We start from the raw sequence: 26,357 nt of genomic DNA on the forward strand, positions 1-26,357 counted from the left end.
ACAAAAACCATGTATTTGCTGATGAGGAAAAATCTGTGGGGATTAGTTGAAGGGAGAGATGAATGCCCAGAGAGAGGGGAAAATGAGTGGAAGAGTAGGAATGAAAAAGCATTGGGGCTTATTGCACTCAGTTTAAATGATGAGATCATCCATCATATCACAGGGATACAGTGGGCAAAAGATGCATGGGATGAACTCAATAAATTATTTGGTACACAAGCAAAAAATTCCAAGATAAATCTATTAATGCAATTTTACAAATTGGACATGAAGGAAAGTGAACCCTTAATCACACACTTGAACAAATATAAAAGCATTAAGCAACAGCTGGCAGCTATTGGCAAAAAGGTAGAAGATGATGAAGCATTAGCTGTACTTTTGAAGAGTGTGGATAAAGGAGATTATGAAAACATTGTAGCAACACTAAAGAATGTGCCTGAACTGAAGATACACGAGATAGAAGCAGCTCTACTGGAGCAAGAGAGCAGAGGCAAAGAGAAGAAAGAGCTCGACTCAACAGCAGGAGAGGAAAAAGCATTCTTCACCCGAGGAGGATTCTCTCGAGGACGAGGACGAGGAAGAGGCAGAGTAGGAGGGAGGACCTTCACTTGCCACAAATGTGGAAAGCCAGGACACATGGCGAGAGACTGCTACAGCAAACCCAGTGAAGAAGGAACGACATCGGCAAACTTCATGGAGGCTCCAAGAGAAGTGGAGTCGGATCATCTTTTCTGAGAGAGAGAGAGAGAGAGAGAGCCCACAACCCAATGTAACCTGCCCCAACAAAGTAAAACCACCTCTGAGCCACCGATGATGTAGGCCAAGTGGTAGATGTATGTGTGAACACTTTAGTCAAGGTCACGGGCACTTATAGTAGCCTTGGACACATAGAGAGAGAGAGTGTCAAGGACTATGGAGTTTAGGGACTTGAGGCACTGGTCGCGGGCTATCAAGTAAGAGGGAAACTTGATACAGGGTCCAGGTGTGTTAGGATTATTCACTTGAGGGGAGGTGTTGAAATATACAAGTGAATAGGGTGTGTGTGGGAACAAGCTCTTGGATAGAGGCTGTAAAAGAGGAGATGTAATTGTGAAAGAACCTGTGAAAAGGTTAGGAGAATCTACTGGGAGAGAATAATGGGTAGCATGAGGGAATTTAGGAGTGTGGAGATATTCTGGGAGATATTCAGGGAAAAGAGAAGAGGTGGAGAGAATCAGGCAAGAGGTGGAGATATTCAGGGAGTGAATCATGGAGAAATCAAGGGGATTTGATGCTTGATGTAAACACTATAAATTGAGGCATAGCCCTAATGAGAATTTGCTGGTTTTTGAGTATCCATGCCTACATTAATCTATGTGCTAATTATTCACTAATTACGTCTTAATCACTTGCTAATCACTTTGTTAATTATGCTGATTCTAGTGTTTGATCCACCATAGCTCATCATTTTGCTCAAATTTCAACAGAGGTTACACTCTCCGTCCTTGTACTAACAACAATATCATCTACTTTGAATCTATATTCAGGTGATGTTTCGTCCAGAAACTCAAGCGACTCTCTTACATGTTGTAGTCTCCAGTTTGATGTTACTATAAGGTTCCTAGGATCTATGAATGGATGGACTATGATGTTAAATTCAAACTCTGGACAATTCTCTTCAGAATCCAAAGGGACCCAACTACCAAGCTTGCTTTTCCATCTCCTATAGTCATAGCCCAAAACTAGGGATTGACGACATAGTTGGTATGAGATAGACATAGAATTTGGGCTTACTCTACAACTGATATTGTCGCCAATATGAAAAGTTTCCTTGGTACTCCATCCTTCTCCAAGTACAGTGTCCAGATCAGTTGTAGATAGTCTTCTATTAAGCCACATCGTTCTTGTCCCCTCTCCAATTCCATTGTATTGAAACATGCCACAAAGACATGTATAGGCAAGAACCATTGAATTTTTATCCTTCTTGAAATCCTTCCAGGAGACATAGCTTTAAGAATATCATCTTTGATTTTGGATTTGAAGCTTGTTATGGTATTTGGATCAAGAACTTCCCATTCGAGTGACATTAATGTGGGAATAGGTATGTCATATAATTCTCCATGAACACCTTCTCTTGATGGAACCCTGTATTCTGCAAAATACACAAATATATCCACTGATTTGTAAAATGAAGGTGGTTTGTCTGCATACATTACATCTGCAATCCCCTTGTGAATTGCTTTGAATGTGCCACTTAAGCTCTCAACAGGCTGCCACTCCACAGCTGTTAATGGAAAGATAACTGAAATTAAACAAACAACAAATATATCAGAAGGAGAAATATTGTGTTATATCAAATAGATAAAGTTTTGTTAAATTACAGTAAGAATGGAGAATTGGATGGTCATCCAAGTTCAACACCATGTCTTTGGCCATGTAGACATGTTGAACTTTTGCAAGCTAGCCATTGTCGGTCACTTTGAAGGCAAGAACATGACCTTTCCAATGGGATTTCACTTCATTTCGCTTGGTTCTTTTCACCCTGTGGGCACCTTTGCAAGAGGGAAGCATTGTTACCCAATCATTCACACGAAAAGACATGGGTTTCCAAACACCATCCTCTCTGGTGTTATGAAAATCATAAGAAGTTATATTATGAGAAGGACGATGTGAGGACGCCAGAGAAGCTCACAGATGAGAGAAAAATAGTGAGTCTTTTGAAAATGCAAAGAAAGGAGAATAAGCCATATGCCAAAATGGAGGAAAGGTGGAAAAGGGAATGAGCCATACCAAAATGGAGGGAAGGTGGAAAGTAGACGTTTGAAAAAATTTGGTGATTTGTCATTAATAGCGTTGTTTTCAGAGCCTGAAAAGAGAAGATTTCGTATCTTCCTGCTTGATTTTTTGAAATATAAAATGGAACAAGATGTCACTATTTTGGACCCAAACTTTAATGTTAGCCATCATAAACGTCTAAATTAAGCCGTTTTAGTCGTTCGCCACTAAAATAGAATTGTTAAGAAGACATTTAGCGGAGACAAGAATGCCATACTTTTGTATACGTGTCAATTCACAATTGGACAATTTCTTAATCTTTAGATTAACAAACAGCCCTTTTCTAGCCGTTTTTGGCCCTAATGACCCAAAAACTCCTTGGGCTAGCTCCAATGGTTCCAATTCAAAGGCGTGATGGCTATTTTGTAAATTTTCTCAGAAAAAAAGGTGCCAATAAATTGATGCTTTCTCGACTGCATTCGTCGGCCGTTTGAGGTACTGAGGTGCCACGCCTAGGTAGTATCAAGATGTTTGCAAGAGGGTGTGTGAATTTTTTAGGCAATGGAGCTGTGTGGAGGGAGAGATCTAAGCTCCACCGAGTGTGGGTATTGCAGAAAGTGAAAAATGGCTTATAAGGCTATTAGCACCTAATTAGTAATTAATAAGGTGATTAGGCTTAAAACAACAGCTGAATGCTGAGCTAGGACTCTGATACCAAGTTGAATTTGTAGCAATGTGATGGGATATGGTGGATCAAATGCAAGAATCAACATGATTAGCAAGCAATTATAAAGTGATTAAAGTAAGATTAGTGCACAATTAATCTAATAGCGTAATGTAGGCATAGATACTCAAAAACTAGCAAATTCTCATTAGGCCAATGCCTCAATTTATAGCTTTTACATCCACAAGGTGCAAAGCACCCACTCCCCCATTGATTTCTCCTTGATTTGTGCCACCTCCCCTACGTCTGGGGGCACCTTTTCCTAGAATCTTTCCACACGTCTATATTCACTCATGCTACCCTTGATTCTCTCATCTAGTAGATTCTTCTCACCTTTTTACTGCTACCCACTCAATTACGGACTCCCTTTTACAATCTCTAGCTAAGGGCTTGTTCCCACACACCCATTCACTTGCATATTTCAACAACCAAAAGTATAGTTACAATAATCATGTTATTAGTATTGAGAGACAGTATCTCCAGTAGTACACCATGTGTCAAAAAGCTTAGACTGCAAGATATTTGAGAGGGTAGAACTTGTTACTTGCACTTGTTACTTGCATCCATCCAGCACAAACAAACAAATCATTAGCTTGCATGTGTTTCACAAGTGTCTTAGGCCCTACCACATGTTATAGATGTCACTCAAGTATCCCAAAGTTTAAGCTAGAGTTGGGTCAATTAGTCCCAAAATAATCCAATCATAAGTCCATAATTTGGATAAATGACCTGTAAACCTATAATGTGATCTTCCATAAGAAATGAATAGCAATCCATAGAGTGGATAGATGGCTCTCATCTCCATTCCCATGCAAGCCATTAGTACTCTAGTTTGTTTGTCAAAATACATCTTATCAAGCCAATTAGCAAAGGCCACTGAAGCAAATAACCATAGCTGGCAAGAAATACAAAGTGTCCAAAGACCCAAACAAGTTTGGGGCCCAAATCCATATGCTATTAATTCTGTTGCTATCATGTAATGGGAGCAAATCTATATATACCAAATATTCGATCCTACAAACCATCACTAATCGCATGCCTGATGAGATTCAAAACACGGCTCCAAAGGATACACCAAACTGTCTAGGGTCAGTAACCAGGTGAGCAAATCTCATGAGCAGTTACATAATAATATGTTAGCCAGTATACGGGATTAAGAGCATATGTAAATAGTAAAATCTTCAGAAATTAGCAAAAGTTCTAGTCCATGAACCTGCCGTAGTTAGGAGATCAGCACAAAGAAGTTTAGCCTAATCTTTCCAAACAAATAGCCTGGTTAATGATTCAGACCGTACATAAAATTTTAACCCATTTCTAATAGCTAGAAAAAGCTCTAAAAGGTTACTTCAAGTTATAACCCGTATTACTAATGTAATCCAGAATTAATTATAGAATTCAAAATTAAACGATTTCACAAATTCTTTATAAAATCTCAACATCAAAAAAATACAGTATGTTCGTCACTATTATTCACACTATTTGAATATCACCTTTAAACAGCATGCATGTAAAGTCATCTTATGTCCAAATCCTAATTAAAAGGATTATGCATGTAGGTTTTATAGTTTATGAAAGAACCCATGTATCAATGACTAAGATGATGGAGCAAATATCTACAGCGTGTATACGCCATAACCAGAAATATTAAATGGGATTCACAAGCATAAAAATCTAAAAGGATTCAAAAACTATCCAAGACCATAAGTCAAGCTGGCGTCATGCTCCAAGCAAAAATACATAAGAGGAAGAAGATCCGACAGAAGCCAAAACCAATGCCATGGCCAATGTGTGTAAACGTGCTCTAGGATGTAGTGCATTAAATATAAAGCCCATGCCAAATCTATTTGATTTAGACCAACCCTAGCACCCCATTACAAGGCCTTGAAATCTGATAAATTTATCAATATATTCAAAAGTAAAATTCCAAAAATTCAAGTCTCTAGGCATTGATTATCATAAACACAAACGTTGGTTTAAAACCAAAGCTATTTGAAACGTGTGTGTATGTGCAACCACGAGTGTGTGTGTATGTGTGTGTGCCCCTTTCTTCAAGCTTATGTTATATTTACACATATGAACCACACTATTTCAAAAACATTATACATGTGATATAATCCCTCCCCAATATTTGTATGCTTTTATGTGGGCGATATTTGAGTTAGACCTCTATTAAATTACCCTTTGCAAGTAGGTGATATGGAAATAGATTAGGCACATATTCAAAAGCCAATAAAATGAACCCCCCCCATAACACACACATCCCCTTTGAAATGATAATTTGCCTTAAGTAGACTCTTTTGAGAGATGAAAGGATGGTCATGATGTAATAGCCCTTAGATAATATAATAGATATTTTCTCAAAAAATGATAATTTGCCTTAAGTAGACTCTTGTAGGTGCTACGAAGATATTAATGTGCTTATAGACACTAATTTATTAATTAAGCACTAAGGTTTAAACCTCAGATTTTTTTGTCTCTCTTCGTCAATGTTCGCGCTCTCTCTCTCTCTTCGTCGACGTTCACGCTCTCTGTCTCGTGAATGTTCGCTAACTCTCTCTCTAAGTGTATATGTATACTTAATTAAGCTAAGGTTTGTATATGTATAGTCCTCAACTAACTAATTAATTAATGTGAAAGGAAATATTGTATAGTGAAATGTACATCGATGATGAAAATTTAACTACGTGGGAAGACAAAGTCAATAGCCACGACTATTCAAGCTAGGGACAGTTAAGCTTCCACGAATTGTTGGATCAAGCTAGTGTAAGCTTATGTGAATGGTGCGGTTCCTAGCTAGGGCCATGATTTATTTAATCAAGCAGGTTGAGCTTTCTAAAACTATGTGTGTTAGTTGCTTCATGTAGTAGTATAGCTTACGTTTCACCTGTCTTTGAGTCTCCACGGTTGAGTAAGATGGTTGAGGTCGGGGTGGTTGGCCAAGGGTCACGAGCAAGAAGAGTCGCTTTGCATAATGCGTGTGGTTGGCGCCTTGGTGGTGGTGGTGACAAGAGCGAGCAAATTAGCAAAGAATATACAATTATTATTATTATGAGCCTAGAGAGAGAGAGAGAGAGAGAGAGAGAGAGAGATTCACGTCGGAGAGAGCATGCGAATGTGCGCGCATATGTGGAGATTGAAGTGGCACGACTTGGCATACCACATGCGTGTTGGCAAGTGAAGTGGTAGGGAGAGGTGCATGCGAGAGCTGCCTATACACGGGCGCTTTTAATAAGAGAGAGAAATGAGCTCTTTTCCTTTATTGCTTTAAAAAAAGAAAAGAAAAGAAAAAAAAGCAAGGCAACGTAGAGAGAGAAAAGGGAGGAAATGCATTGGCTCAAAAGCGTGGAAGGTGAGTACACAAGCTTTAAGCCGACGCCAGAGTGGGACGATTAACGTGGACCTTTGTAAAGGCCCATTGCATGAGCACTGCGATGAATTTCTCTATGAGAGTTGATTGCACACCTGCTGGCAGCATTGTTCTCGTGACTGCTCAACACACTCCCTCACCTCCCACATCCTTATATTTCCCCTACACTTCCTCGTTCACCCACCACCGTTGCTCCCTATACTTCATTGCACGCTGGGGCATCTCCTCGCACATCCATAGAGCGCAGGTGCTCAACCCTCTTAGATTCTTCGAGCCACCCTCTTCCTGCTCCTCCTACCCATCTCCCAACCCAACCCAACCCAACCATGGTTGCCGGTGCAGACACCTTCTCCTCTCAGACCCTCCCCGTTCATTGCCTCCCCCAAGCCATCTGCCTCGATGGAGATCTCCTCTCCGACCCCTTCAACTGGGCCCAATCCGCCAGTGCCCTCGGTGGTAGTTTCCTCGATGATATCAAGCATATGATTAATACCTTTCTGGCCTCCCCTCTAGTGAAGATCGAGGGTAAAACCCTCACCGTTGCCCAGGTTACCGCCTGTGCCAGAAGGAAGGAGGTGACGGTCTCCCTTGATGAGGTAGCTGCCAAGCAGAGGGTGGACGAGAGTTCGATGTGGGTGCTGAACAAGATAATGAAAGGGTGTGACGTCTATGGGGTGACCACTGGCTATGGTGCCACCTCTCATCGCCGCACTAATCAGGGGATAGAATTGCAGAGAGAGCTCATCCGCTTCCTCAATGCTGGCATTTTCGGCAAGAGCGAGGCTAATGCCCTGCCTTCAGATGCAGCTAGAGCTGCAGTCCTTGTGAGAACCAACACGCTGATGCAGGGCTACTCTGGCATTAGATGGGAGATTCTTCAGGCAGTAGAGAAGCTCTTGAATGCCCAAATCACGCCTATGCTTCCTCTCCGGGGTACCATCACAGCGTCAGGAGACCTTGTTCCCCTTTCATACCTGGCTGGCGTCCTCACGGGGCGCCCCAACTCGAAGGCCATTACTGCTGAAGGGAAGGTGGTTTCCGGCTCTGAGGCCCTGAAGATGGTGGGGGTTGAGAAGCCGTTTGAGCTCCAGCCGAAGGAGGGTCTTGCCATCGTGAATGGTACTGCTGTTGGGGCGGGCTTAGCCTCCATGGTGTGCTTTGACGCCCACATCCTCTCTCTTCTCTCCGTAGTCACCTCTGCAATGTTCTGTGAAGTTATGCAAGGGAAGCCTGAGTTTACAGACCCCTTAACCCACAGACTGAAGCATCACCCTGGCCAAATTGAAGCCGCTGCTGCAATGGAGTGGATTTTGAATGGGAGCGCATTCGTAAAGGCTGCTAGCAAGCTCCATGGTGTGGATGCTCTCAAGAAGCCCAAGCAGGATCGCTACGCACTGAGAACCTCGCCTCAGTGGCTTGGTCCTCAAATTGAGGTGATTCGCTTTGCCACTCAGCTAATCCAACGTGAAATTAACTCAGTGAATGATAATCCCATCATTGATGTGGAGAGAGATCTTGCCCTTCATGGAGGAAACTTTCAAGGTACCCCCATTGGCACTGCCATGGACAATACCCGCCTTGCTTTGGCCGCAATTGGAAAGCTCATGTTCGCACAGTTCTCCGAGCTGGTGAATGATTTCTACAACAACGGGTTGCCCTCGAATCTGAGTGCAGGGCCTAATCCCAGCTTGGATTATGGGCTGAAGGGAGGTGAGATTGCCATGGCATCTTACATGTCCGAGCTGGAATATCTGGCCAATCCGGTCACTAACCACGTGCAGAGTGCAGAGCAGCACAATCAGGACGTGAATTCTCTTGGGCTGATCTCTGCACGCAAGACGGCGGAGGCAGTGGAAGTGCTGAAGCTGATGAGCGCAACCTACCTGGTGGGGCTGTGCCAGGCTGTCGATCTGCGCCATTTGGAAGATAATCTGCAGTCGGCGGTCAAGCAGGTGGTGTCTCAGGCTGCCAAGAAGACCTTAACCACGAGCGGAAATGGCATTTTGTTGGCTTCTCGCTTTTGCGAGAAAGATTTGCTGCAGGTGGTGGACAACGAGCACGTGTTCACGTATGCGGATGATCCCGCCAGCCCAGGCTACCCATTGATGCAGCGGCTGCGCCAGGTATTGGTGGAGCATGGCATTAGGAATCCCGCCAACGAACGAGATGAGGCCACGTCAGTCATGAGCAGAATCCCCATCTTCGAGGATGAGCTGCGTGCCCAGCTGCCAGCGGAGCTCGTGAATGTACGCGCAGCGTACGACAAAGGCAGCCCGATCTACGGCAACAAGATCGAGGAGTGCCGCTCTTTCCCACTCTACCAATTCGTCCGGGAACAGTTGGGCACGCAACTGCTCGCGGGCACCCGGAACCAGTCGCCCGGACAGGATTTCGAAGTTGTCTTTGATGCCATCACGGAAGGGAAAGTGATGCTTCCCTTGCTCCAGTGCTTGGAAGGCTGGACCCCGTCTGCAGTGCAATGCTGAGAAAGGCCTTATTCGGTCCAACGCCAAATAATCTCTTTTTCCACACAATTATATATAGCTTCTTGTATAGCACGCTTTGATGCTCTCTTTCCTTCAATAATGACATGTGCGCTTGCTATGTTTTGGTTGAACCTAAATGTCAGTAATGACAGTTGCATCGTGCTCTCTACCTTCACGTCATTAACGATGGTTGCGCTACACCCTCCCATTTGTACCATAATGATGGTCATTTGACAGGTCACCCCCTTGGATTCCTAAAATTGTATGGTTCTTACTAGGATACATGCAATTCTCCATCCTTGTATTCCTCATGTACAAAAGTAATTTCTTTCTCCTATGGAATATATCTTAATAACTTCTTTAAATTTGATTTTAAAAAAAAGCGATGCCTAATTTTCCTCACGTTTTCTTCGTTGCCCTACAAAATGCATGGAGAAAATATTTTTTTGTCTTGCTATACACACATTGTTTATATCATTTGAAGGTAAAAACAATTCTCTACTAGAACTCTCGTGTGCACTTGGAAGATTTTTTGAAAGCCAACAGTCACAACCCTTTCAAATTGTTTTTCAGGAATTGATAAAAGAAAGTAAGATCAATAACTTTGAAAAGCCACATCGAAGGAAAAAAAGGGAATTTATAATTAATAATATCTTGATGACCTTAAAACTTTGATTTTATTATGGTTTGACATCTTCAATACTTGCATTATTTTACGCAGTGTTGAGATCATTGTACATCAAAGATTATGAAGGATTGTAGTTGCATATCTAAAACTAGATAAAAGAAAAGGAAATGAAAAATTCAATATATTTTCTCCATTCATTGCCAAATGGTTATGGGAAATGCATGGAGAAAATATTTTTTTGTCTTGCCATACACACATTCTTCATATCATTTGAAGGTAAACAACAATTCTCTACTAGAACTCTTGTGTGCACTTGGAAGATTTTTTGAAAGCCAACGGTCACAATCCTTTCAAATTGCTTTTCAGGAAAGGAAGTAAGATCAATAACTTTGAAAAGCCACATTGAAGGAAAAAAAAGGGATTTATAATTAATAATATCTTGATGACCTTAAAACTTTGATTTTATTATGGTTTGACATCTTCAATACTTGCATTATTTTACATAGTGTTGAGATCATTGTACAGCAAAGATTATGAAGTATTGTAGTTGCATATCTAAAACTAGATAAAAGAAAAGGAAATGAAAAATTCAATATATTTTCTCCATTCATTGCCAAATGGTTATGGCAAATGCATGGAGAAAATATTTTTTTGTCTTGCTATACACACATTCTTTATATCATTTGAAGGTAAAAACAATTCTCTACTAGAACTCTTGTATGCACTTGGAGAGATTTTTTGAAAGCCAACGGTCACAATCCTTTCAAATTGCTTTTCAGGAAAGGAAGTAAGATCAATAACTTTGAAAAGCCACATCGAAGGAAAAAAAGGGATTTATAATTAATAATATCTTGATGACCTTAAAACTTTGATTTTATTATGGTTTGACATCTTCAATACTTGCATTATTTTACGCACTGTTGAGATCATTGTACAGCAAAGATTATGAAGTATTGTAGTTGCATATCTAAAACTAGATAAAAGAAAAGGAAATGAAAAATTCAATATATTTTCTCCATTCATTGCCAAATGGTTATGGCAAATGCATGGAGAAAATATTTTTTTGTCTTGCTATACACACATTCTTTATATCATTTGAAGGTAAAAACAATTCTCTACTAGAACTCTTGTGTGCACTTGGAGAGATTTTTTGAAAGCCAACGGTCACAATCCTTTGAAATTGCTTTTCAGGAAAGGAAGTAAGATCAATAACTTTGAAAAGCCACATCGAAGGAAAAAAAGGGATTTATAATTAATAATATCTTGATGACCTTAAAACTTTGATTTTATTGTGGTTTGACATCTTCAATACTTTTATTATTTTACGCAGTGTTGAGATCATTGTATAGCAAAGATTATGAAGTATTGTAGTTGCATATCTAAAACTAGATAAAAGAAAAGGAAATGAAAAATTCAATAGATAAAACTAGATAAAAGAAAAGGAAATGAAAAATTCAATATATTTTCTCCATTCATTGCCAAATGGTTATGGCAAATGCATGGAGAAAATATTTTTTTGTCTTGCTATACACACATTCTTTATATCATTTGAAGGTAAAAACAATTCTCTACTAGAACTCTTGTGTGCACTTGGAGAGATTTTTTGAAAGCCAACGGTCACATTCCTTTCAAATTGCTTTTCAGGAAAGGAAGTAAGATCAATAACTTTGAAAAGCCACATCGAAGGAAAAAAAGGGATTTATAATTAATAATATCTTGATGACCTTAAAACTTTGATTTTATTATGGTTTGACATCTTCAATACTTGCATTATTTTACGCAGTGTTGAGATCATTGTACATCAAAGATTATGAAGTATTGTAGTTGCATATCTAAAACTTCAATATATTTTCTCCATTCATTGCCAAATGGTTATGGCAAATGCATGGAGAAAATATTTTTTGTCTTTCTTTACACAGATTCTTTATATCATTTGAAGGTAAAAACAATTCTCTACTAGAACTCTTGTGTGCACTTGGAAGATTTTTTGAAAGCCAACGGTCACAATCCTTTCAAATTGCTTTTCAGGAAAGGAAGTAAGATTCAATAACTTTGAAAAGCCACATCGAAGAAAAAAAAGGGATTTATAATTAATAATATCTTGATGACCTTAAAACTTTGATTTTATTATGGTTTGACATCTTCAATACTTGCATTATTTTACGCAGTGTTGAAATCATTGTACAGCAAAGATTATGAAGTATTGTAGTTGCATATCTAAAACTAGATAAAAGAAAAGGAAATGAAAAATTCAATATATTTTCTAACACCATGTCTTTCAAGTTTCATTCCTTATCTTAAGAGCCCTAGACATGCCTTGTAACCTTGGCATCATGTATCACATAGATATTGCTTCACTCAAGTCAAACCCTCATAATGAAGGATCTTCACAAACCCTTCAAATTGCTTTCAGGAACTGATAAAGGAAGTAAGATCTACAACTTTGAAAGGGCACATCAAGGAAGAAAAGAGATTTATATTTAATATAATCTTGATGACCTTATAATACATGAAATCAAAATAGAAATTTGAGTTTATTATAGTTGACATCTTCAATAATTGCATTATTTTACATCTTTAAATATATAAATCGTTGGTAGACTTGAAATCATTGTACACCAAGGATTATGAAGTATTATACTTGCATATCTAAAATTGCAAAAAAGAAAAGTAAATGAAAAGCTCAATATATTAACTAACACTGTATCACATAGATATTGCTCCACTCAAGTCAAACTCTCACAATGGACCTTTAAAACTCTCTCATAGTAGTAGATATACTTTTTGTAATGAGTGATTTTCTTAATGATATTTTGGATGCCAAACCCTTTCACATATAAAAGATGAAGTCCAGTATTGGCACTCTATGTGCATCGCTTAAGCGACGGTCTCGGGCATTTAAAAAAAAACCCAAAACAGATGGCTCTTCGCAAAATCGTAGGAGCCATCGATCTCGCAGCCACGCTAATCCACGCCCATCCATCAATTGCTTGCCCTAGCCTGTCCACATGGGTATGTGCCCTTTCCTCAGCTCACAGAGAGAGAGAGAGAGAGAGAGAGAGAGAGAGAGAGAGAGAGAGAGAGAGAGAGAGAGAGAGAGAGAGAGAGAGAGAGAGAGAGAGAGAGAGAGAGAGAGAGAGAGAGAGAGAGGTGGGCGTGTGATGTGTGTTTGTGTGATGTGAGAGAGGGATGTGTGTGTGTGTGTGTAAGAGAGAGAGTGAGAGAGAGAGAGGGAGGGAGAGAGAGAGAGAGGTGTGTGTGATGTGTGTGTGAGAGAGGGATGTGTGTGTGTGAGAGAGGGATGTGTGTGTGTGCGTGTGTGTGTGAGAGAGAGAGAGTGAGAGAGAGGTGTGTGTGTGATTGAAGGTGGATCCCAAAAGAGGATTAACATGGTGGATTAAGCATAATGATAAATAAATAAGGGGCTTTTACGATATGAAGTGATAGGGAACTATGGCAGGTCCATAATGGCAAGATTCAACCATCATTTGTGCCCAATGGTTGGGATTAGGGTCAATTAATCCTTGATTAGTAAAAATTAATCACTATTTTGGATGCAGTATAGCAGTATGTCTAGTTATGATTCAAGCCAAGAAGCATGAGATTTGATGAGATAATTGAGAATTAATAGCACTTTCACTAAAATACCTTTTTGTGAAGTACACAAGCTGAGATCTCCATGCTGGAGGCATCAAATGAAAGTATTGAAGTTAGTAGCTTGTAGAGAACCCCAAAAAACCCCTAGGGTCAAGAAGAACTAGAGAGATTTGCACTGGTTGCTTGTAGATCTAGATTTCCCTTTCAAAAAATGGCACCAGTCAATCGTGTTGCCATCAGCAGCCTCGTTCGAAATTCGTTGATTCCTTTGATATGTTTGTGCCCCAACTAGTTGATTTGATAATGGTTAAGTGTATGGAGGGGATTCCCCCACATAATCACTTTGTCCCTCGCACGGGCAGCAGGGATTCCATCCCTACGCATTTGTATTGCCTTGCCAGAGACAGTGCCCCATGTCATATCCATTCCTTGCCTCTTCGGGGAGACCCCATCATTCAACAAGTGGAGTATTCAGACCTTCCCGGCAAGTGTTTCATTTGCACAGGTAGATGGACCACCTTACTAGAGCTTTCCCTTGGCACCAATCCAGGAGATTGCCTCTGATGGTCCGCCTGGTCCCCGTTCAGATCTTCACCAGGGGGTAGAGAGAGAGGCAAGACCTGACCGTAGATGACTCTTTTTTCAGAGAGTGGTAGATTGTTGGCCCACGCCAGGGCCATCAGTCAACTACGGGAGCTGAGCACTGCCATAGCGCGTGTCAGACTGGCAAAGTACATGAGGATTCAATTTTGTCAAAGAATTATTTCGCGCATTTATCGCAGCACCCACTCATTGGCAATGGGGCCCCTCCAGTCACACTACGAAGGTCCCTCTCGCCCCTTCGATTTGGCGGTTGCTACCCCATTGAGACGACTCCTCTGGTTGTCAGTTTCCAGTGAGGCTAGCTAGCCCCACTGAACCCCTAGCGAGCCTCTCATAGCACCCTCCCTCTTTGATGGATCACTCCCAGCCGCTCCCATCTCCCTCTTCTCTGGCTCCCCACCCTCACCCTCACCCCCACCCCCCTCCGCCTCCTCCCCCCCTCCTCTTCCCCTATCCTCACCTCCGACTCTGTCCCGCCCTCTTCCTCTAACCCCGTTGTTAGAGTTTGTGCATCTCATGTGTTTTGGAATCTGGTCTTTTATTGGACAAATATTTTTTCTCATGTTTTTCCTAGTCATGGGGTAATTTACTAGTATTGGCCAGCTACATGGGGTAAGTCGGCCAGCTCCTTGATGGCAGTCACCCAGTTCCTTGCCTCCCTATATAAGGAACTCTTTTCCACTCACTTTTTATCCAACACTAATTCACAGGCACCATCTATTGGTTGGTATTACCATTGTAAAGCCTCATGCTATAATAAGATGATGCTCATTGTATGATATCTCTCTCTCTCTCTCTCTTTACCTCTCTCCCTCTCTCCTATGTTTTGCTTCCACATTGTGCAACTTTAGCATGGTATCATCGTCGAGGTTCCCTACTGATCCAACCCTCCTTCTTGCTTCTTATTGATGCCTTGGTGCTGTTCTCTCTCCTCCATCTGTGTTTTTTGTAAATCGGCCCACCCTGAAGGCTTCAAGTGATTGTCCAGCACTTGTGCATTTTTCTGGTGGAGTTGTTTGCATCTTGCATTTTCTGGTGGATTTTGGGGTAGGCGAAGTGGATGGTTATTGTGTTTACAACAGTGTTTTTTGCGAGTTTAGGGCCTCCTTCAACATGTTTTGGGTGCTTTTATCTTCATTGGCTGGTATCTGACGCCTAGGTACTTGCTACCCATATGTGCGTTTTTCTACCTCGTGGCACTTCGTTTCTAGAGCTTGAAGGTGGCTGCATTTTCTTCACTGTGGATCAATGTTTTCTGTAGTGACGCTGCTTGTTGAAATCCATGGTACCTTTACTAATGCAAGTGGATTAAGCTAATCACATGCTAATGATGAGTGATTACACTAAGCTAAGGTGGATGGTGTCTAATTACACCCATGATGATGTGTATATGAAATAGACTCAAATCAATTAGGTTCCAAGATAGATTAGCTTGGACTCATAAAGAGGCTTGAGATGTGTGCAAGTGCTTGTAATTTTCATTGCTTGGAAATGACCCCTTTTATATGGGTAGAGTACATCTTTGCTTGTTCCATGCATGTGGGATAATCTAGTTTGCCATATGGCTTCATGCTCACTTTCTTACTACTTGCATCTACTTGTGCTATATGGCACCACACTTCTCAACACCCCCCCTTGGTGGCATATCTCTGGGCTACTCAAGGTGGTCGAATGTGAGTTACAATAAACATTGTTCCGCCAGGTGCTCAGCTAGCTACTCGCAGGTGGTCAGGTGGACATGCACAACAAACAAGATGAAAGGATAAGATGGGTAGCTACTTATATCGATGGGTAGCTACTTATATCGTGACCCCTCTTTTACAACAATGGCTAGGATAGTGGTGGTTTTTGCCTCCTTGCTCTTTAGAAGAGCTGATCACTAGGGATCTCTTCGTATTGGGTGGTCGAAGTAGTCCCCATAAAGTTGCCTTCTCTTTTCTTCAATCTACAATCTTCTTCTTTGTGCCGAAACTTGTTGTTGCAGTGATTTCACTTTGGCTTGTCCATTCATTTTGAAAGTGTCCATTCTTGCCACAATTGTGACACTTCACATTGCTCAACACTATTAGGATTGCTTCATTTTAATTCTCTCTCCTTCTCCAAGAAGGAGGAGACACATCTATCAAATGTTGGCTCTGGTAGATTCTTCAAGGTTGTGACAAGTGCATTATATTCCTTTGGTATGCTTTTTAAGATTATTACAACTGCATCTTTATCTCCAATCTTAGCATCTATGCCATTTAACTGGGTCATGATGCTTTTCATTTTAGTGACAAACTGAGCCAAAGACTCATTAAAGTTCATTTGTAGACCATAGAATTCATCTTTAAGTGAATTTCCTAGTTCTTTTTCTTAGCTCCAAACATGAGATTCAATGTATCCCATTCATCCTTTACGTGTTCCTTAGAGTCAATGTGATGTGATGAATAAGACTAGGCCTAGGTGTAAACCAATAAGTGACAATGATTGCTCATCTTTTTCAACCCACCATTGACTTGGTTCATTCGGCACATTTTCCTTAATGATTTTTCACAATTTCTTACACATTAGAAGGTACGTCATCTGTGTTGCCCAGGTGTGGAACCCTTCCCCATTGAACTTCTTTACATGCAAAGTGATGCTTGTTGATGTTGCTATAATGAGAAGGAATGAGCTTATGATGCTTTAATTGGTAGTGTCCATTCTCGTACAACTTGGCAAATGTGGGTGCTTTAAACAAGATGAAATGCAAGTAGTGCGTGTGCTTCCAATTTTCAAACTTTGCTTCTAGAGCTTCTTGAGGATAGCCCCAATGCAAAGTTAGTGCTTTTGATGTGTTAACACACCAAATGCAACCCTAATTGCTCAATTATATCCCAATTATTGTTAATTACTTTGTTAATTATATGATTAGTACCTAATACTATGATTAGTAAGCTAAAAATTGGAGTGTTCAATTGAGCTTGGAGTGATTAGTAGGCTGAAAAATTGGAGTTTTCAATTGAGCTTGTACAAATTAAACTTGATGGGGATTTTTGCATAGGCTTGTAGAGCTTGATGAGGAGAATTAGCTTGTTAAAGGTTTCCAGCTCAAAACAACCCTGTAGCCCTAAATCTACTCAAAAGAGGCGGACTGGTTTTCAGGTTGCTATGCTCAATGGATGAAATGGTTCAAGATTTGGTTTGTGGGGAGATTATATTGTTACTAAGCTAGCCCTAAGAGTGCTTGACCCAATTGACACATGGGCAAATAGATGAAAAAACCCGTCATGGGAGGAACAATTCTACACAACGTACAACACAAATTTTGCCAAGAGCTCTGAGTTGTAGATTCGCCCTTGGTTAAGCAACAAGTCCCTAATGGATGAAATAAAATTGAGCAATCAACTCTGTAAATTTTGGCCACAAGAGGTGAGAAGAGGATAAGATAGGATTAGCTAATAAGATATTAGTGCTAATATAAGTTGAGATTAATGCAATGGAGGATTAGAGAAGCTCATGGGGTGAGGGGAAGCTCTGATACCATGTTGAAATCCATGGTACCTTCACTAATGCAAGTGGATTAAGATAATCACAGGCTAATGCTGAGTAATTACACTAAGCTAAGGATGGTGTCTAATTACATCCATGATGATATGTATGTGAAATAGACTCAAATCAATGATGATATGTATGTGAAATAAACTCAAATCAATTAGGTTCCAAGATATATTAGCTTGGACTTATAGAGAGACTTGAGATGTGTGCAAGTGCTTGTACTTTTCATTGCTTGGAAATGACCCCTTTTATATAGGTAGAGTACATCTTTTCTTGTTCCATGCATGTGGGATAATCCAGTTTGCCATATGGCTTCATGCTTACCTCCTCACTCCCTACCTCTACATGTGGTCTATGGCACCACACTTCTTAGCAATGCCCATTCTTTGTCAGTGTTTTCTTTTGTGATGCTTTTGCTCTACGTTTTCAAGGTCCAATCTAGAGGTGGGGCTTTGTTGGTGATTTGTGGGCTATTTTTATAGCTTGGATTGTAGCTGAAGATATGTTTCTTGATTGTGGTGCAGTCTGACAAGTGGCTCTTGTTGTTCATCTTCTTCCTCGACTTCCCTCCCCTCTCGATGGATGCCTTTTCAGAGGATTTTTGTGGACTGTTTTGTTTCTATCCAACCGCTCTCTATCTCAAAAGTTTGAGGGGATTAATTGGTCCTTGTGGTTCCTATTGCTGGAGAAGTTTTGGAGATTGGTGGTGGAGTGCTGAGATCATCTCGGCAGGTGATTCCGTGTCCGAAATTTTCGACAATATGCAAGTGAATAGAATTGAGTGTTGAGTGTGCAATCTCTCTCTCTCTCTCTCATGGAGTTCTTAGTGTGGTTTAATCCAGCTTAATTATGTTGCTTAATCATTTTCTATCACCATGATCAATCCCATTTTTGGATTGTTAACAGGTAGACAGTACTAAATCTATATTGTGTATAGTACTCACATAGTACTGTGTATAGTACTCACACATTACACATTAATCACAGACCTTGCCTTACTTCCAGTCCCCCCCCACACATCACACAGTTGTTCTAAGTACTCACACAGTAGTCAGATAGTACAGTTCTTAAGTATTCACATAGTAGTCAGACAACTAAGAGAAAAAAAATACTATGCAATGCTAGAGAAACACAAAAACTAAGAGAGAATACTACGGTATTAATTTGGAAATCCATTAGTATTTACAAATGTTTAGAGGCTATACATTACAATCTTGCTGAGCTTCTTGGCATTGCATACATTACAATCTTGCTGAGCTACCACCACACATAACAGCTAGGGTTTAGGGTTTCAGGGTGTACAGCTCCCATGGATGACGCTACACAAAGTCAGGAACGATCCCACCGAACTCTACATGCCTTTTCAGATATGGCAATAGTCGCTGCAACAAGGTAGTGTCCCCTGGATCACCTTCCCATGGTGTAGGCGAAATACATGTGTTCGGTGGATTCAAAGCTACTTTTTCTGGAGAGTCATCTATGAGCAACATTTGAAAAGGATCAAAACCTGAAAAAGTGATCCTACTGAAGGGCTTCAAGAAAATTGGTTTAGACTGCGACCCCCGTGGCCTCTACACACATGCCTCTTGGGAATAAAGAAAAGCAAACAGAGGGATACCTAAACCTCCCTCGTGTTCATATTCTCTAGCTATCAATTGAATCATAGGATAGAGATTTCTTGCTGTTACTGAGGACCATGTGGCTACACGGAACAAGCGAAATAGCGCCCTCAGGAATGCACAGAATCCGGGTCTCAACGCAACTCTAAGGCTTGCCCAGATCTTGCACAACACAGCCAAAGAGACACAGCTAAAGAATGACACCTTGTTGATATGGAAATGCCACTGCTTAATCAACAGGCCGTTCAACTCCGAAACTACCAGTTTAAGGACTAGTATGATAGCTTTTGCAACACTTGCTAAAAATGGCACTAAGTCTTAGTTTGCAAAAAAGGCACTAAGTATTAGTTTGTAAAAAAAAAGGTACTAAGTCTTAGCTTGCTAAAAAAGTCACTAAGTCTTAGTTTGCAAAAAAAAAAATCTGAATACAGGAGACAACCCACACAGCTCTAATCATAGACAAAAAGACAATTGGACAAAAGTCATGCTCCCAAGTATATGAAAAGAATTAAAATTCATTCAGAAAATTGGATTACAACAAAAGACCAACTGCATCGTTGGTTGGCAAACGGTTACAAAAAGCATTAAATATTTGGTTTTTTATGGGGCTTATTGGATTGGACTCTTTTCCCTCTCCTCTTCGATGCTACCAAAAAATCTTGCAGTGGGGCATCGTCGTTCTCTTCCACCAAAACTGCACATGACATGGACCATTAAGATAACACACACATGCAAAATGATAGTGCACATTCCCTAAACCATAGTATGGTATAGAGGACCCCATTCCTATGATTGACTAAGATAGAGTTACATCTCAATTCCTATCCCTTATTACTCATTCCCAAGTCTGTGGATCGCTGCACACAAGAGATACCATCGACCGCATGCTCCCCCGCAGACAAGGCCCTCCATGTCCTTGTCAGCAACATCCATAGCAGCAACATGGCCCTCCATGTCCTTGTCAGCATCATCCACACCAGGGCCCTCCATGTCCTTATGAGCAACATCTAACCCCCCAAGCTTCATAATGTCACGGAAAATAGCCGCAATGCCCTCGCCGAGATCCTCATCCACAACAGGCTGGCTGCTCTAGTAATGTCAGACACTTTACCTTTCCCTTCTGCATGACCTGTAATGCACATACTGGTTTCACCCTTGCAACCTAGACTACCAAACACAAACATGTCAATCTGAATAACACAGCCATACCTTTGCTACGCTCCTCATTATCTGCAGAAGCAACCTACTCAATAGGTGACTCTTTAAGCACTACCAACCAGCACTTAGACCTTGGAGTACTCAGGTCTTCTGAGCACAATCAAAGAAAACACACGTGGAAATCAAAGACCAAACACTCAAGTAAAGGTGACCCATAGTAATGCAAACACTCAAGTAAAGATGACTCATACCTTGAGTTTGCAACTCCTCCAATTCCCCACTCAACCGTCGAGACCTCCGGGTCAGGATAGCTTCACCCTTTAAAGGGGTGCCTTTGTAAGGTCCCTCCCAAGCCATGTATGTATGTGTCTCTTTTAATATAGATTTCAATAAGAAAAGAGAGTGTAATTAGAAAGAGTGAGACAATAAGGCTAGAAACATTAGAAAAGTGTTAGAATAAGAATATTAGCTCCAAAAATCCTAAAAGAAATAAGAACATAAGAATAGTTCTATTAAGAGATAAGTATCCCCAAAAATAGAATTTCAATTTTAGGTGATAAGAGGTTATATTTAGAGTACTTTTACACATTTAGAGTCCATGCATACTAAAAATATGGAAAAACAATGTGTTTCCAAAGATGGCACGTTTGTGGCTATATACAGACGTTTTTGCCTATTCTGTCTACGCTGGCTTGTAGACCAAATGCCTTCCCGTTCTTTTGACTGGTTACATGACCATATTCTGAGTTTTTATCAGAGAGTTATGGCCGAAACAGTTTGCTGTTTTTGTCAGGATCTCTACATAGAAAAAACTGTGAGAAGACAGCAAGTAGCCTCAAGGTAATCCTAGAGTTGAAGATGCTTATATCCCTTCATTCTTATCTAATATCTTAGAAAAGAAGCTTAGATTTCTATAGTCTTTCGGAGGAAGAGACCAAAACTCCATAGCTTTTCTTTTAGAGAAAGAATACTATGCTGTAGACCTGTAGAAGAAGGCTATTTTGCCATAGATCTTAGAAAGAGGAGATAAAGCTTGGAGATTATTGGATGATTTCAATCAAAAGACAAGGTATTAGAAGACTCTATTCTCATATGTCAAGTTCTAAAGCTCTTGTTAATACGAGCAAAGACAACGATAAACGACAAATTTCTATAAGGTATATACATATTTTGTTTTTCAATTATATATCATTCTTACAGTGATCTATTTGATTGATTTACCATTTAAAGTTTGTATTCTTTTAAGCAATAGTATATGCCTTAATAAAGAATGTCTTATCGCAATCTCAAGTTGAAATGCTAAAATCTTTGTGAAAAAGATTGTTTTCTTAAAGAAGGTGACATGGATCCTAGTCATATGGTTTAGTGGAGTAAATGGATTATTATCTTGGTTATATTAAGATACAGGTACAACTTCTCCCTACCTTGACGCTGCCCTGTTCTTGTGCTTGTATAGCCGGACGGCGGAGACATTAGTAAGGCCCGGAGTTGGCCCATGGTATCCCTCATACCATTGGGAGAATGAGGTTTGCCAATTGAGGCAAGTGATTGTGATGCTGCCTAGTTCTGAGGGCCCAGGCTAGTGCGGTGAATTAGCCCACCCTAGTGCGCAGACATCCCTCTGAGGGGCGGGAGGATTGAGCGATAGAGCCTAAGAGGGCGATAGGCCGGCTTGAGTCCTCGCCAGCGGTTGACGATGAGGTGTATGGTCCCGTAGTAGGGTTTTGCCCAGCATGTGGAGGCTGGAAGGCCGAATTCTAGATCATTCGCGGTATAAAGGAAAAGAATAAGAGAGCCACTTTGGCTTGTATGAAATTGATTCATGTTTAACTTTGTTTTTATAAATCTTGTCTTTGGTATGATTGTATTGTAGAAAAAGGCTGTTTTAACAAACCTTGTGAAAAGGGTCTTAATTAAGGAACATGTTTGTTTATGTCAAACAGTGTGGTAGGATTAATTAGAAAATAAATTGACGCGTGAGTAGGGTGGAAAGTGGTGGGAGGATGGAATGCCCCGATGGCACCATCCTACGGACGGGTGGACCTGATTAGTCGGGTAGCTTTCCAACATATTAAGTGAAAGCCCTACGTTAGATAAATAGGTTCTCGGGCAACTCTATTCTAGAAGACTAGGCCAGCGGGGCTGTGCCTTGCATGGATGAGGAAAAAAAGCGTTGCCTCTAGAAATCAAGTCTTGTAGTTGCCCAATTTATGTGATCAATTACCCTATGGGTGATTTGATTTTAGAAGACCACGCTCCCCCTGCGGGATAGAACTAGGTCTTACCTATGAATCGTATCCTTGAATCTCTGTATGGTCAAGGTGTCGATGAGTAGGAAATTTTCTCTAAGATAAGACTTAGTGGACTATCTTAAGTGTTTCCCCTATTTGTGGAAGAGGGAAACCTTACAAGTGGTATCAAAGCCGATCTTAGTTCCTAAGATTTGTTTTTCAAAGGTTAACTATCAAGGGATTAAAACAAGTGATTGGTTATCATATGAGGACGAATCAATCATCTCTACTGGCCATAGAAGTGATTTGAATATCCTCACATGTTGAGACAATCATCTTATGAAATTGTGCTTGTATCTTGGGGGTGCACACGCAAGATATTTGTACAATAAATTTGAGAAATTAGATTGGGGAGAAAACCTTTTGTGAGGAAAAACATAGGGTGATCAAATTAAGAAACTAGTGAGAGACTGAATGACTGGAAGGATAGACCGAAACTTTGTTTAGAGAAATTTTCAAGATATCTCATTAATTTGTGTATTATAAATTATTAAGATTATAACTCCATTAAGATTTGAATAGTTGACATGTGAATGCCATCCATTGGATGCTTTACACTAGGACAATCATCCAAGATCTAGAACCCATCTGAGACAACATGGGTCTCGGATGTGTAATTCCCAAAGGATCATGCTCTTAGATGTGTTAATCCCAAGATACTAGATGTGTAATTTTTAGAAAACTAATCATCTCAGATATGTCAATCCTGATAATCTTTGGATGTGTCAATCCCAAGGCACCAGATGTGTAATTCTCAAGAAAATGAAGATCTCAGATGTATTAATCCCGACTGCCTTCAAATGTGGTGCTATGATAAGTATTTGATAGTTTTGAACTTTTAATGGATATAATGAAAGAAGCAAGCTCACCCTTGCTCGCGTCTAAAAATCGTAAGAAATGCCAAATTAGTTGGAAGCATTGTTGTCAATCTAACCATTGGAGCTAAAAAGTTAGAAGCATTGTTGCCACTGGAGCTAGAATCAGTTATGAGATGCCATGAAAGTACACCTTCGTGAAAGGTTTTGTCCTCTAGAATTTCGAGAGGATAAAATGAACGAATTTTTGGAGCTAACCCAAGAAGGAAAGACCCTAAAATAATACCACCAAAATTTTGTTAAACTTCTCCAATTTGCTCTAGAGATGGATGAGGTAACCCCTCTCCATCGATTCATTTAGAAGCTTAATCTACCTTTGAATAACCTCATCAAGAATGTAAAACCATCCTCTATTTCAAAAGCCATAATTATAGCCAGAGACTATGATAAAGTTTTTTTGTATAGAAAATGTCGACAAGGACATGAATCCTTCCATGTTAATCAAGAAGAGGTCCCCTAATTCAAGAGGAACGTCAAGCCCACCCTTGGCTATAAGGAATCATGAGCTAGAGCAAAAATTAGGTCAAAAAATAGAGATAGCAGGGTTAAAGATAATCGAATTCAACAAGTATTTCTATGAGTAAATAGAAGAGGATTGGTGCAAGATTCATGTGAAGTAATGTACATGATGAATAGAGGTATTCTACAAGACGATTCTAAGATTATGAAATTACTATCATAGGTTAGATTACGTAAAGAATTGATTCCCTTATATTTTTCTACCATGATAATTTGTTAAGTACCATATTACATGGGGGTATAGAATAAGGAATTCTAAGTTTCATATCATATGAGAGGTATAGGGATGCAAGAAATTAGGATCTCTACATAGAAAAAACTGTGAGAAGACAGCAAGTAGCCTCAAGGTAATCCTAGAGTTGAAGATGCTTATATCCCTTCATTCTTATCTAATATCTTAGAAAAGAAGCTTAGATTTCTATAGTCTTTTGGAGGAAGAGACCAAAACTCCATAGCTTTTCTTTTAGAGAAAGAATACTATGCTGTAGACCTGTAGAAGAAGGCTATTTTGCCATAGATCTTAGAAAGAGAGAAGAATCACAGTATGAGTAAGAGGAGATAAATCTTGGAGATTATTGGATGATTTCAATCAAAAGACAAGGTATTAGAAGACTCTATTCTCATATATCAAGTTCTAAAGCTCTTGTTAATACGAGCAAAGACAACGATAAATGACAAATTTCTATAAGGTATATACATATTTTGTTTTTCAATTATATATCATTCTTAGGGGTTGAGGTATGTCCCCGGCTTCTCTATTGATTGTTACAGTGATCTATTTGATTGATTTACCATTTAAAGTTTGTATTCTTTTAAGCAATAGCATATGCCTTAATAAAGAATGTCTTATCGCAATCTTAAGTTGAAATGCTAAAATCTTTGTGAAAAAGATTGTTTTCTTAAAGAACGTGACATGGATCCTAGTCATATGGTTTAGTGGAGTAAATGGATTATTATCTTGGTTATATTAAGGTACAGGTACAACTTCTCCCTGCCTTGATGCTGCCCCGTTCTTGTGCTTGTATAGCCGGACGGCGGAGACGTTAGTAAGGCCCGGAGTTGGCCCATGGTATCCCTCATACCATTTGGAGAATGAGGTTTGCCTATTGAGGCAAGTGATTGTGATGCTGCCTAGTTCTGAGGGCCCCTATGGGTGATTTGATTTTAGAAGACCACGCTCCCCCTGTGCGGGATAGAACTAGGTCTTACCTATGAATCGTATCCTTGAATCTCTGTATGGTCAAGGTGTCGATGAGTAGGAAATTTTCTCTAAGATAAGACTTAGTGGACTATCTTAAGTGTTTCCCCTATTTGTGGAAGAGGGGAACCTTACAGCCTTCAACCTTGTTCACCGTAATCTACTTGTTGTAGGTCTCGGCTTGCTTCTTGACCTGCTGCAATAGGGCATCCTCATCAAAGTCATTGACTTGTAAAGCCCATATTTTCTTCGCAAACTGCCTTACATCAGCCATGCCATCAATGGACACACCCCACCATCCACCTTCATTGCTTCTTGACAACTATCTCTCCTTTCAGTCAATACATTGCTTGTAGACCCTACCACACAACCCACATTAGTCCATTACCCCCCACACATTACTCATATTTTATTGTGTATAGTACTCACATAGTAGTCTGACAGTACTCATATTGTACTGTGTATAGTACTCACAGTACTCATATTGTACTGTGTATAGTACTCATATTGTACTGTGTATGGTACTCACATAGTACTGTGTACAATACTCACATAGTACTATGAACAGTACAAATACAATAGTCATTACTCCATTTTCTTCAGAGACCCTGCCTTGCTTGCAAACTCCCCCCACACAACACACAGTACTTACTTGTGACACACAGTAGTTGTACAGTACTCACACAATACTCTACATAGTGTACACAATACTCACATAGTACACATAGTATTGAACATACTTGAGCTAATGACATGCAAGTACTACACCATACTAGTGCCATTGGCATTCCAGTACTGCCAAAGAACTAAGAGCTTAAAGTACAAAAAGGACATAGTATTAACATATCATAGGACATAGAACCATGGTATTCCAAGTACTTTTAGTTGTGTGACAGAACACATAGTTCTAAATATACTAGAGCTAAGCACATGCCAATACTACAACATACTAGTACTGCCAAAGTACAAGAGGATTACTTCACAAAGTACATGTTAGTGACATAGCACAAGACATACAACCA

The 26,357-nt window shown here is 40.1% G+C and overlaps 1 pseudogene across 1 annotated transcript; it reads left to right on the forward strand.

The window, feature by feature from the left end:
• The first annotated feature begins 6,707 nt into the window (after positions 1-6,707).
• On the forward strand, positions 6,708-9,696 carry LOC147636461 (phenylalanine ammonia-lyase pseudogene; annotated as a pseudogene). The gene has a single exon (XR_015266540.1). The product of XR_015266540.1 is annotated as a phenylalanine ammonia-lyase pseudogene (transcript).
• The last annotated feature ends 16,661 nt before the right edge of the window (positions 9,697-26,357 follow it).

The sequence above is a fragment of the Cibotium barometz genome, chromosome 8, assembly GCF_041138505.1.
Source record: "Cibotium barometz isolate CiBa-2024 chromosome 8, ASM4113850v1, whole genome shotgun sequence".
NCBI lineage: Eukaryota > Viridiplantae > Streptophyta > Polypodiopsida > Cyatheales > Cibotiaceae > Cibotium > Cibotium barometz.